The sequence below is a fragment of the Bos mutus genome, chromosome 14, assembly GCF_027580195.1.
Source record: "Bos mutus isolate GX-2022 chromosome 14, NWIPB_WYAK_1.1, whole genome shotgun sequence".
Taxonomy (NCBI): domain Eukaryota; kingdom Metazoa; phylum Chordata; class Mammalia; order Artiodactyla; family Bovidae; genus Bos; species Bos mutus.
Genome location: NC_091630.1, coordinates 39,263,594 through 39,278,192, shown reverse-complemented (window position 1 = coordinate 39,278,192; position 14,599 = coordinate 39,263,594).

The window sequence follows — 14,599 nt, the reverse complement described above, 5'->3', positions numbered from 1 at the left end:
ACTTGAAATTTGGTAAGAGAGCAGATCTTAAATGTTCTCACAACCATAGAACCAAACTGAAACGATCGAACACTTATGACAAGAACAAAATGGAGATGGTCAACACAAACATATAACAGAATCTTAAACAAACTTTACAGGAATTTACAACTCTCCTCAGAAATTATCAGAGGACAGCAATCAGTTTCCAAACACCAAATCTTTTCACACCATCTTGGAACTTCCTTGCTCTCCTCACTCACTATCCTGATTCAAATAGGGAAGAAAACCACTAGAGAACTAACTAGCTGAAAAAAGCCAAATAAATTCCATGCTTACCTTGCAAAAACTCCTGAGTCTGTGAGTAACTTGGAATTCATTGCTACCATAGCCTTGATTTTCCTGGCTCACAGGTCGAAAGTCTTTCAATAGACTTTCGACTTTATTCTATTCAGTATGCGGAGTTGGGTTTTTGATAATACAAAAAAGAAATGGTAATTAAATCATGTGATGCCATGGAGGTGGTCTCTAACACTTTATGGTAGTAATCATCTTATATATCAAATCAATAAATTGAACACTTTAAACTTATACAATTTATACATCAATTATATCTCAAAAAAGCTGGCAGAAAAAAGAAATCAAAATTAGCAGTTGTCCATAATGACCCATCCTGTTGTGACTAATGTTCTCACAGAAGCCCCAATATATTATTTGTTGATGACACTGCTCAAGAAGCTATACAAGATGCTTACTCTAAAACAAAACTTGACCTATAAGCCTCAAAGCCCTGGAGAAGTAAAATGAATTGATGATATTTTTAAGTTTTTACATTTTTATATTTTTAAATCCAAATTTATAGCAAAGAACAATAATTTCTGTTCAGTTAATTCCTATATACCCTATACCAACATTCACTAATTGTTAACATTTTACACATTGCTTTTTCTCCTTTCTTTAATAATTACTAACACTGATCTATTTGAAAGTTAGTTGTAGATATCATGACTCATTATTCTTTAATATTTCTGTGTTTATCCCCTAAGAATAGGAACATTCTTTCACATAACCACAATATAGTCATCACATTTAGAAAACCCAATATCCATGTGATATCACAATATAACATATTAATTATCTCCTAATGTGGTGCTGGTGATAAAGAACCTGCCTGCCAATGCAAGAGATGTAAGAAACACGTGTTCAATCCCTGAGTAGGGAAAATCCCTTGGAGAAGGAAATGGCAACCCACTCCAGTATTCTTGCCTGGGAAATCCCACGGACAGAGAAGCCTGGTGAGCTGCAGTCCATGGGGTCGCAAAAGAGTCAGACACAACTTAGCAACTAAACACTCATATGCTAAGCACTCATTTGAGCTCATGCTCAGCCAGTAAGCACTATTATCAATCAATCAATCAATGTTCTTCACATATTATTTTCCTGATCCAGAATTCAATCTAGGATGACTTGTTACAATGAGTTGTAGTGTCTCTTTAGTTTCTCTTTGGTTTCTTTAGAGCAGTTTCTCACCTGTGCTTGCCTTTATGACATTAATATTTGTTAAGAGTGCAGGTGGTTGTTTTATGCACTCGGACTTGTTAATGTTTTGTCACAGTTAGTCTTTGCCTGCTTGTCAGGAATACAAAAGTAGCCCATGCTGTGTCAGTGCAACACATCAAGAGTCACAGGATATCAGTTTATCACATTACTAATGATGTTAGCTTGGTGCAGATGGTGTCAACAAGATTTCTCCATGTAATATTATCGATATTCCTTTTGTACTTAATAAGTAATCTGTGGGGAAATACTCTGACACAGTTTAATTCTCTGGTCCCCATCACACTTTTACCTCATGGTGTTAGCATTTATTAATCATTCTTGCCTAAATCAATTATCACTATGGTACTTGCAGATTGGTGGTTTTTTTCCCAACTCTGTAACACTCTGTGATAAAGAAGAGCTTTTTATTTCATAAGTTCTTATCTATTACTGATATATTTGTGTTGATAAGACTGTCCCATCAAGAGCTCCTCAAACTGGCTCCAGTGTCCTTTTTACAACGTTCATTTCTTTTTAGAACTTCCTCAGTTTTTGACACAATGAAGCACTTCAGACTCATCTCAGATTTTTTCTGTTCCAGCCCTGGAGTCAACCATATTTCTAAGATCTTCAGAAACCATTACATGGTTTGTTTAACTCTACCTAGAAGGTTTGTTCTCTACAATATCAATAAATTTACATGCCCTCAATGTGAACCCTTAGGGAATATTTTTGCCCATGTATCTAGATGGCACTCTCATGCTGGCTACATGAAAAGGTGAGCTTGACAAAATCATCCTGCCCTAGTTCCTTTTAGTGGAGAATTATTTTTCAAAACCAAAATCCAGGTAGTATTGCACAGGGGTATAATTGCCTCTAAGCTCATTCAGTGGATAGAACCAAGAAATACAGACTTTCATCATAAATATGGTATATTTCAAATCATGAATTAGTATAAATTCATTTATACTATGAATTCTTATATCCCTAATTCCAATCTGGGGGCTTCCCTGGTAGTTCAGATGGTAAAGAGTCTGCCTGCAATGTAAGAGAATCTAACACCACAAATTCTTCTCTAACTTCCCCAATTCTGTATTTATATCTCTTTCCTACAGAGACGAGCCTGACTCCAACAATAGTACATTTAGTCAGCTTTTCAATCTTATTGTATATGCAAAAGGATTCCAGGATTTTCACACTCTTACTACACTTACAAGAAACTGCATTCAAAGTTCAAGGTTTGAAGGGTTTTTTTACTTTCTTTGGGTGGGGGGAAGTTTTGTTGTCTTTAAATTGAAGATATATAATCATATCACTATATTTTAAAGTTTTGAACTCATAGTATTTTAAATCAGAACAGTTAATATGTACAAAAGAGTTTAATCCTCCTTATCCTAAAGTTCTATCCTAGTCTTTTTTTAAATAGTACCACTATACATTACAATTATTTTTTAAGTAGATAAATTACAAGTTTTAGTTGGAATTTCAATATCAAACTCTCAAAAATTAATAGAGTGAATGTACAGAGAAGTGTAAGTATATGGTAGACCTATGAACCAGTTCAACCCAATGAAGATTTATACAATTTTTAAAGCGACAAAGAATTTGTAGAATACACATTCTGTTTAAGTTCCCATCAAATGTAAACATATCCAGGGACATAAAACAAGGTGTAAAAACTTCATGGTGTAAAGGTGTTGAAATCATACAGAGTCTGTTCTCTTCTCACTGTGGAATTATGTTAGAGATCAATATCAAAGGATATTTGGAAATAATCCACTAATCTTCAAGTGCAATGTGACATTTACCAAGAGAAATCTTTGACTTAGCCATTGAAATCAATAAAGTTATAAGACTGAAAACCACAGATGATTGCAGAGAAGAAAGCATTTAATTGAGAAAATATCTAAATGAGAAACTGATATCAAAGATACTTTAAAAATCTCATGTATTTGGAAATCAAGTGTCCACTTTTAAATGATGGCTGTATCTAAGTAGCCAAAACAAGTAAAATTAGAAAATATTTTTAATAGAATAAAAATGAAAAGAGAATTTATCAAAACTTTTTGCATGCCTACCCTAGTCTTAATTATGCTATAATCTACATTACAAAACCCCCATAAACTCTCATGTTTTTGCTGACTAACATTACTCTTATTACATCCTGATCTTTTCCGCTGTTTTTAAAACCTTGTATCCTATGCAGATAGGATGTGTACCCAATAGGTTCAGACTGCTTTTCCTAAAGAGATTCCGGTGAATACACGCCTAGTAGGCTTTTATTATTGCACAATAAGTAGACTGAGTTATATAGAGAAAGACAGCCATGAAAGTTAGTCTTAAAACTATATTGAAAGGGACCTTTTCAAGTGTTTCTCATCACTAATGCTGTTCTTAAACTCTGAAACACACAACCCATGGATTTATATTTCTCAACACATATGTACTAAGGACCTTATGATCTGGATATCCATTCCCATTAGAGATCAAATCGTGGGCTCCCTAAAACATCTCCAGACACAGGAAATTTGCAGAAACAAACAGACAATTGCCACAGCTGCCAACATGCCCAATTGTGGAAACTCTTACCTTGTCCAGAAGTGTTAACCCAAACATATTTAACACACATGCCCCAGTTGAACTCAAGTGAAAGTCGCTCAGTCATGTCCAACTCTTTGCGACCCCATGAACTATAACCCACCAGGCAACTCTGTCCATGAAATTCTCCAGGCAAGAATACTGGAGTGGATTGTTATTCCCTTCTCCAGGGGATCTTCCCAACCCAGGGATCAAACCCTGGTCTCCTGCATTGCAGGCAGATTCTTTACCATATGAGCCACCAGGGAAGAATTGAACTCTAGGTCTCCCACAATTACTGCTGTCACATATATCTAGACCTCAAAGTCACCCATGGGATGTAAAGGAACAGGTGACTAATAATATAAGTTATGATTCAACTATTTTGTCATAAACTAATTCAGAACCATCACATGGCTTGTTTAAATCTACTGAGAATGCTTGTTCTTTGCAATTAGACTAATTGCAATCAAGCAGCAACTGATATGAACTGATTTATCTTTAAATCCTCTTAAAAATCCCATGGACAGAGGAGCCTGGCAGGCTACAGTGACTTAGAGACTAAATAACAACAATACACATCCAAGGGATTACTTTTTCTCTGTAATTAGACGGACCTCAAAAATGATCTACACTTTGACAAAATCATGTTGCCTTTCTTGGGATTCTAAACAAATCCCTCTTCTCATATTTTTGATGGGGAGCTTCACATGGTAACTCATCAGAAAAGATTCAAGACACCAGACATCATGCAAATTTCTTCCTCAGACTGAAATATGTGATCCATGAAAGTGGAATAACTAGTTTTGAGGGGGGGATAGGCACATGGTTTTTAAGACTGCCTAAACTGATCTATCAGAGAAGGCAGTGGCACCCCATTCCACTACTCTTGCCTGGAAAATCCTATGGATTGAGGAGCCTGGTAGGCTGCAGTCCGTGGGGTCACTGAGAGTCGGACACAACTGAGCGACTTGACTTTCACTTTTCACTTTCATGCATTGGAGAAGGAAATGGCAACCCACTCCAGCGTTCTTGCCTGGAGAATCCCAGGGACGGCAGAGCTTGGTGGGCTGCCATCTATGGGGTCACACAGAGTCGGACACGACTGAAGCGACTTAGCAGCAGCAAACTGATCTATGAGCCTTACACTCCTGGTTGGTTCTAGGCCAATTAAAATCTAGGTACATAAGAAAGCTGTGGTACATATACACAATGGAGTATTACTCAGCCATTAAAAAGAATACATTTGAATCAATTCTAATGAGGTGGATGAAACTGGAGCCTATTATACAGAGTGAAGTAAGCCAGAAAGAAAAACATCAATACGGTATACTAATGCATATATATGGAATTTAGAAAGATGGTAATGATAACCCTGTGTACGAGACAGCAAAAGAGACACTGATGTATAGATCAGTCTTATGGACTCTGTGGGAGAGGGAGAGGGTGGGGAGATTTGGGAGAATGGCATTGAAACATGTATAATATCATGTATGAAACGAGTCGCCAGTCCAGGTTCGATGCACAATACTGGATGCTTGGGGCTGGTGCACTGGGACGACCCAGAGGGATGGTATGGGGAGGGAGGAGGGAGGAGGGTTCAGGATGGGGAACACATGTATACCTGTGGCGGATTCATTTCGATATTTGGCAAAACTAATACAATATTGTAAAGTTTAAAAATAAAATAAAATTTTAAATAAATAAATAAAATCTAGGTACAAATAGAGGGATTTCAAATATTTCTTTTGATAGTTAGGATTTATCTTGCCTTTTCAAGTGAATGATATGCAGGTGCCTAAAAATTACCAAAGTGTCGCTATGCCAGGCTGACACTCAGCTGATGCTACTGTATCAAAAAGACTGAACCCATTATGGCTCACTCAGGTTAACTTTGACCAAATGGAGGACCAAGTTATTCTAATAGAGAAATGGTGCAGTCTTACCTTAACGATACAGGAGAGTTCAGCAGAAGTCCAGCTAAGAGTTCAGCAGTAGCCATATTCAGAAATAAGACATATCACTTGCAGTCACAGAATTTCTCAGAAAACTCATAAATAACTAAAGTGGCTTTCCCTGGTAACTGCCAGTCCTGATGAAGGCCACCTTGCTTCAAGAAAAATGTTCCCCCTAATAAATGTTAACTAATAACTTTGCCTAAGAGCCAAAAATAATATTTTATTTTCAGATGTTGTGTGTGTGTGTTTTATAAACCATTCCTGGGACTTCCCTGGTGATCCACTGGCTAAGACTCCATGCTCCCAATGTAGGGGGCCTTGGTTCAGTCCTTAATCAGGGAATTGACTCCCACATGCCACAGCTAACAACTCACGGGCATAAACTAGAAGATCAAAGATCCCACATGTTGCAACTAAGACCTGGCTCAGCCAAATAAATAAATAATAAAACCATCGCTTGCTTTGTTTCCATGGTTGATCTCTATCACATACGAGTAAATATCAGCTATGATTTTAATCAAACTGAATACATCTGAGTTATTCTTTAGCAAGATGATCCTCAATCTAATCAAGACCCAAAAGTTGACTTCCATTTACAGGAAGCTCAAGAAAAAGTTAAGTGACTACATAGAAGCAAAGAGGTATATCCAGAATGGAAAATAGTTCATAGGACAATTAACCCAGTTTCTATAATAACTCAATGCAAGACTTTTTAAAATGAAGGCAGGGTTGCTCCAGATTAAAAGAGATTTGAGAAACTTAAAACTGAATAGAATGTGTGCACCATAGTTAGGTCCCATTTCAAGCAAATAAACTATAAAAAGGCATTTTCAAAGCAATCATGAAAATGTAATTCTGAGCCAGGTATTACATGTTACCAATGAATCATTATAATTAAGTGTGGTATTAGAATTGCATTTATGTAAGAAAAGGGTCATATGTTTAAGAGAGATACCTACTTTAGATATGCAAGAGAAAATGTAAATAATGTCTATTTTCTCTTAAAGATTCCAACAAAGGTGGAAAAAAATAAAGAAAAATAAGAATAGAAGCAAGGAAATTCTGATTATTTTTTTAACCTGATTGATATGAGTTCATTATTTGCTTTCTCTTCCTTTGTGTCCATTTGAAATTGTTCATCACAAAAATATTCTTAACTTTGAAATCCTTTTTGAAACTCTTTTTTCCAAAAGAGGACATTTCCTGCATTTCCTAAATAAACTCAAAGAGCAAAACTGTGGGAAATGTTTTTTCTGCCACAATAGGCACCATTTGCTACCTAAATCTGCACATTTATCCCTTGTCACTGACCTGAATTCCTGAAAAGTTAGATGTAATTACTTACATTATGATTGAGGAAGCAGTTGCAGGGGGAAAAAAGGACAAATCCATCAAGATATAAAAAGATGAGAAAATACAGAATGAAATTCTACTGTCTATATGAGAACTCAAGGTTAATGTTATGGTAAAATTGAATTCTTAATGAAATCACTTTTAAAAAATTCTACCTATATCTATTAATTCAATTCCATCTGATAATAAAGCAGGATGGGGTGGGGGAAGTTCAGAGGATAAGAGAATGAGTTAATAAATGATTAGTGGGAAAGTATCTTTGTGTTTTTGTTTGTTTTGTTTTTTTAATTGAATTTTTCTTTTATATTGGCATATAGCCAATTAACAATGTTGTGATAGTTTCAGGTGGACAGCAAAGGAACTCAGCCATGAACAAACTCCCTTCCCATTCAGGCTGCCATATAGTATTAAGCAGAGTTCCCTGTGCTATACAGTAGGCCCTTGCAGTTATCCCTTTTAAATATAGCAGTGTGTACATGTCAATCCCAAACTCCCTAACTATCCCTTCTGGAAAAGTATCTTCAGAAGGCAGTACAATAAATTGCTTTTTCTTTTCTCGTTCCTAATTTCCCCTCCTCCTCCTTCCAGATGTGATTTGAATAAGACCAAGATCTTAGGCAACTAATGTTACCTGTATGTATAGTGCAATGCTTATGATGAGGTTTCTATTTAAAAAGCAAAATAAAAAATAAGGCCTGTGGGATAAATGGAGTGAGTCATATTTCTCCTAGATTTCTCTTCCAGGCACTTCAATATTTTGTGTCCACGGTGTTCTCACTAGAGTATTGTAAGCTAAAATGCTGAGTGGAATCCCAAGAGGAATCAATTTCCCAGCTTCAGTGGTATCCTACTAATGTTCTCCTTGGACTCAAACTGCAAATCAGCTCACAGAAAGAAGGAAAACAGTACAGTAGCTGCTGTCAAGATAGCAAATAATTTTCAACATTATCAATTTAATGTAAAAATTCAACTTATTAAATTTATATTAAGTCCTTCTTATGATCAAAGTAAATTCATGTCCCAAAAAGTTCAATTATAAAATTATCAATAAGACTTACTAATTTCAATAAGTCACTTTGCTTCTGGGTAAATTATTCTAATTACTAATATGTATAAGTCCCATTCGGACATAAAAAGAAATCATAGGTACAAAAAAGGAGATAATAATTAACTAAGCATTCTTCTTTTTCCCTGTTTTGGCCACACTGTGCAGCATGTGGGATCCTAGTTCCCTAACCAGGGCTCAAGCCCATGCCCCCTGCACTGGAAGCACAGAGTTTTCACCACTGGACTGCCAGGCAAGTCCCAGCATTCTCCATTATTAATAACCAATCTAAGAGGAAAATAATAAGGTATGTTAATTCACCACTGCAGAATCAACTATAACTCACCAAACAATATAGATTTCATTGAATGAAAATATATTTTTTCATTATATTTTCATTCATTAAATATACATTTCTATTAATGAAAAAATATATTTTTTCATTAATAAAGAACATAAACTCCCTCCGTGGAATGACTTTCCCTTTAAATAAACCATATCGGTGGTTCTTTTAAAGGACATCACTACAAACAATAAATGCTGGAGAGAATGTGGAGAAAAGGGAACCCTCTGACCGTGTTGGTGGGGATGTAAGTTGGTATAGCCTCTATTGAGAATAGTTATGGAGGTCCCTTAAAAAATTAGAAATAGAGCTCCCATATGATCCAGCAATCCCCTTCCTTGGCATATATCTGGAGAAGAATATCATTTGAAAGGATACAAGTACCCCAATGTTCATTGTGGTACTGTTTACAATAGCGAAGATACAGAAGCAACCTAAATGTCCACTGACAGATAAATGGATAAAGAAGATGTGGTACATGTGTACAATGGAACATTACTCATCCACTGAAAGGAATGGAATAATGCCATTTGCTGCAACATGGATGGATCTAGAGATGATCATAACAGTGTGTTAGAGAAAGACAAACATCATATGATACCACTCATATGCAGAATCTTTAAAAAACTGATACCAATGAAGTTATTTACAAAACAGACTCACAGACTTAGAGAACAAATTTATGGTAACCAGGGGGGAAGGATGGAGGGAGGGACAGACTGGGAGTTGGAAATGACATAAGCACACTGCGATATTTAAACAGAAAATCAACAAGGACTTACTGTATAGCACAGGGACCTTTGCTTAATATTCTGTAATAACCAAATGGGAAAAGAATTTGAAAAGGAATGTGGTGGTGGTTTAGTTGCTAAGTCGTGTCTGACTCTTGCGACCCCATGGACTGTAGCCCACCGGGATCCTCTGTCCATGGGATTTCTCAGGCAAGAATACTGGAGTGGGTTGCCATTTTCTTTTCCAGGGTATCTTCCCGACCCAGAGAATGAACCCAGGTCTCCTACATTGTAGGCAGGTTCTTTACCAACTGAGCCATCAGGGAAGCCTGAAAAAGAATAGATACATGTATACATATAATTGAATCACTTTGCTGTGCCCCTGAAACTAATAAAACATTATAAACCAACTACACTCCACTACAAAATAAAAAATAAGGGACTTTCCTTGGTGTTCCACTGGTTAAGACTCTGGGCTTTCACTATAAGGGACACAGGTTCAATTCATGGCCAGGGAACTGGATCCCACACGCTGCAACTAAGCGTTAGAATGCCTCAACTAAAGAGTCCACAAGCCATAAATAGGACCCAGTATGACCAAATAAATAAATAAAAACATTTTTTTAAATAAATTTAAAAAAAAAAAAAATAATAAAGGATGTCAAATCCTTTTCATTTTTAATTAATCTACAAGAATATGGCAAAATCATCAAAATGTTAGTCAATTAACTTTTTTCATGTGTTACTATTTTAGGTACATCTCTAGATATTTTCAACTTTAACTGAATTTCCAACCACCTAAAAAAATTCTATGATTTTTTTATAAGTTTTCTTTGTGATCAACTGAATTTCAGTCAAAACAATTAATTCAATTCTCACAATATTTTTCCTATCTCACTCACGTTTAATAATTACTTTAAGATTCTTTCCCAGACAGATTATTCTTAGCATAAAATCACCTGAGTATATTAGATGACATCAGTTAAATACTCCAAAGAAACTGTTCTCTTCAGTTTGGAAAGATATCAACACCTCAGGCCTCCTTGAAGAGAGAATACACAATACACCAAAACTCACAGTAATTAAATCTCTGTTAGCACACCTTTGATTTTCACAACTTCCTCTGACTAATGCTAAAGATTTTAAAAATTGCCAAGGATCTTCTATTAACATGAGCTTTATCCCTCTATGACCTTTTGGGAGTAGGGCAGGATATGAATAAAGATACAATAGTAAACAGCTTAGTACCTGCTCCCCAGATGAGCTAAGAAAAGAAAGGTGGTTGAAAGTATTGCTATGGCTTCACTGGGTTTAATCGTTTTGATTTATTTTCAACAGCTTTGAAAACTGTTGTTATTTCACAAACATTTATTGACTATCCACCCATGCTGCAGTCCATGGGGTCACAAAGAGTCGGACATGACTGAGTGACCAAACTGAACTGACCATGTGAATCGTGTAGCCAAGCACTAAAAGGGATCCAAAGATACACACCACCCAGTATCTAACTTTAAAAGTTTAAATGTGTTGAAAACTAAAACATAGTAGCTATAGCTTATTAAATATCCATGGTGGTTCAGGCAGCTTACACATGGCAGCCCTTCAATTTACTCCAAATGCTGTAACATAAGAATTGTTGTCCTTATCTGCATGGCACAGATCTAGTACTTATTGTTTCATTTGGTATCCATCCATTCCCATCAAGGGCTTCCCTGGTGGCTCAGTAGTAAAGAACCTGCCTGCCAATGCAGGAGATGCACGTTCAGTCCCTGGGTCAGGAGGATTCCCTGGAGAAGGAAATGGCAACCCACTCCAGTATTCTTGCTTGGGAAATCCCATGGACAGAGTAGCCTGGTGGGCTACAGTTCATGGGGTCACCAAAGAGTTGACCATGACTCAGCAACTAACAGAGAAGGCAATGGCACCCCACTCCAGTACTCTTGCTTGTAAAATCCCATGGACGGAGGAGCCTGTTAGGCTGCAGTCCATGGGGTCGCTAAGAGTCGGACACGACTGAGCAACTTCACTTTCACTTTTATGCATTGGAGAAGGAAATGGCAACCCACTCCAGTGTTCTTGCCTGGAGAATCCCAGGGATGGGGGAGCCTGGTGGGCTGCCGTCTATGGGGTCGCACAGAGTTGGACACGACTGAAGCGACTTAGCAGCAGCAGCAGCAGCAGCAACTAAACAACAAAAACATCCCCATCAAAACCATTTGCTTCAAGGAAAGCTGATTCTCATCTTCTGACCTCTGGGACCCACTCAATCTCTGTAGTTAGATGAGCCAACCAATCCCCTTTTATTATCAAAGTCAGTTTGCATTTTTTTTCTATTCTTTGCAACCAAAGCATTCTAACTGATACACAGGATAATAACAATCATCCTCCAAAATTAGTAACATTTTCTTAAAGAGGTGGCAGTTAATTGATTTTATAATTTTTATATTTTATAATTTTTAGACAATAAGGAAAAAATTAGCTGATTTCACAATATAAAAGCCTGAAATTTCATTAAATATTTACTGAATGAATTAGCAGAACAAAAGAATGAGTAATGACTGAGCTAGTGATTATGAAATAATTTCTCTGTTCCTATTTTGCCCCTATCATCTCAGGCTATAATGTGTTGAGTTAAAACATTGTTAAGACATTGTTATGCTAAAAGAAAATACAAAACAATAATTGATGCAACTCAGCTCTTTTAACTTAGTTTTTATTAGCCAGTTGATGATGGTCTCCTATCTTTATATTCCACAGTGCTGTGTGCTGTACAGTGCCAAGTCACTTCAGTTGTGTCCGACTCTTTTCAACCCTATGGATTATAGTCTTCCAGGCTCCTCTGTCCATAGGATTCTCTAGGCAAGAATACTGGAGTAGTTGCCATTTCCTTCTCCAGGGGATCTTCCCAACCCAGGGATCTAACGCACGTCTCCTGCATTAGCAGGTAGATTCTTTACCACTAGTGCCACCTGGGAAGCCCGTATTCTATACTAAGTCATATTAACCTACTACCTCCCCTGCTTGACATTATTTGAAAATAATACATAACTTTAGGTTAAGTAGGTAGCTAGGTAGCTAGGTAAGTAGATGCTAGGTAGCATCTGGAAAGTCAGAAATAGAAAAGATTTACACATTTGATACTTGTCCCTGTGTATACTGACCTCAATCTCACATTCCTATCCATCAGTAGGTAAAGTTCACCAGAGATTGAGAGATTAGACCGTAAAATGTGTGTTTTATTTTGTGTTATTGATAGTGATCAAAAGTGCAATAGATCTTGTTCAGCTGCCAGTGGTGGTTGTTAAAGGCATTAACACCATGACTTAGGGACCTTTTCTCCAAGGACGCTAATAATGGGTAGAGATGACACACATTCTAAGGGGAAAGGGTGTGGTGGGAAGAAGAGGAACACTTTAAAGATATTAATCACACAGACCTACTGTAATCCCTTATCTCATGACTAGTAGCTACTTCACTGAGAAGGAATTAGCTCTCACATTTAAAATGGGAGATGACTATAAAGAAGGAGAAAAAGGTTATTTATTTCCAGACACTGCCAACTTCCATATTGCTCTCTTGCTGTGTCATAGTCACAGACCTGTACAACGACAGGAAAAATAACTTCTAATCTTCCTGTTCAAGAAATGATTTTATTGATCTCAACTCTATCTTTTATTTTTCTTATGATTCAGCAGGTCAGAACTGCACGTGCTCCTGTAGCTTTCTATCATTCAGCAAGATATCCATTGAGTTAAAAATGTCTTACAATAGGAAAGGAAGATATTTATTTCAGCACCAAGGAGAGTACCCTGTTCGTTTCAAATGGTGTTATGCATTCAAAACTGCATATTATTCATGAGGCTAGAAAGAAATTGAAAGGCGGTTTGACAGAAAGCTGCTAAAAACTTATCTCATAAGATAGCTTATGAGAAAAATTCTAACCATTTCTATAAAATTAAAAACTTGCCAAAGTTTTGTACATGTATCTGATTTCAACAACACACTAATCTTTTAGCTTTAAAATACAACAGGATTAGAGATTATTTGTCTATTTTTCAAATGTCAAAACCACAGACTCTGGATGGACTTAGGTTTAAGGAAGTTTCAGTGAAGTCACAGAAGAGTTAAATTAACCGTAATTAAAAACTCCATGATGCAATGAGAGATTATCATCCTAAGTGAAGTCAGTCAGAAAAACAAAGTAAAAACCATGATAGGAATCCAACGAAACTGTCTATGAAACAGAAACAAAATCAGGGACATAAAGAATAAGACTGGTGGTTGCTGATGGGGAGATGGGTAGGAGAGGGTAGGAGAGGGGGCTTTGGATTAGCAGATGCAAAATGGTGTATATAAGGTGGATAAACAACAAGGTCCTGCTATATAGCACAGGGAACTATATTCAATATGCTGTGATAAACCATAATGGAAATCATATGAAAAAGAATGTATATATATGTGTGTGTGTGTGTACATATATAACTGTATATATATATATACACATATATAACTGAGTTTCTTTGTTGCACAACAGTAATAAGCCCAATATTGCAATTCAAATATACTTAAATAAAAAAAAAAAAAGTCCATGAGGTCCATGTGAACAAGTCCTAAAATCTTGCTCACTGCTGTGTCCTTAGAGCTTGGTACATAGTAAATGCTCAATAAATATTCATGGGAGTCAAGTGAGAAAGAATGAATTAATGAATGGCATTCATTTAGTGAGTAGGAAGGAATTAATGAACAGCTGGCTCATAATGAAAAATCACTTTCTGCAACCGATCTCAGAGGTCCTCATACTGCTCAGCCTGAAACATGGACCCACTTTTCTCTGCCCTGTATCAACAGTGACTCTGGCTCTCAGGCCAAAAATCTTGCTCCAGATCACATTTTTCAACTCCACTAAGCTTTCAGTGTAAAGGGTTGTCCTTAGAGCCCTGGAAAGGTCACTGAGGTTTCAATCGGTGTAATCCTATATCTCCAGGGCACCATAGCATCCACCCACCTGTGGCTCCTCCAATGCTCAAGTCAGCCAGTCAATCTGGGTCTGCCCTGTTACCCGTTGGACAGGAGG